Source organism: Gekko japonicus, unplaced genomic scaffold (genome assembly GCF_001447785.1).
Source record: "Gekko japonicus isolate JY-2015 unplaced genomic scaffold, Gekko_japonicus_V1.1 scaffold11, whole genome shotgun sequence".
Classification (NCBI taxonomy): domain Eukaryota; kingdom Metazoa; phylum Chordata; class Lepidosauria; order Squamata; family Gekkonidae; genus Gekko; species Gekko japonicus.
Genome location: NW_015166418.1, coordinates 127,108 through 127,498, shown reverse-complemented (window position 1 = coordinate 127,498; position 391 = coordinate 127,108).

The following is a 391-nucleotide window of genomic DNA, read 5'->3' as shown; positions in this document are numbered from 1 at the left end:
CCACAGATGCGCAACAGCACCCAACGGAGCATGCGCACACTGTGTAAACAAACAACAAAACACCCTGTTTCCAGACGCTGGACGTTTGATTCACGGTGCAAAGTCAGGGAGATAACAATGCATCGAGGGGAGGGACAAGTCCAGATGGTCAGTAAGGGGGAGGACACTGCTGCTGGCAGCCAGAGGGGCTCGGCTGAAGGAAGGGAGCTCCTTGCAAGGGTATTGGGGGGGGAGGCTGGGGAAAGTCCCTCCGTGTCCTGAGAGACTCCTTGTCCTTGGGAGACTGGAGGCTGTTCAAGCGGCTTCCCTTCGCAGTGGCACATGTAGGAAAGGGGGGGGCTGGGAGTGAGATTTGGGTCGTGGAGAAGGACAGAAGGACGGAGCAGATCAA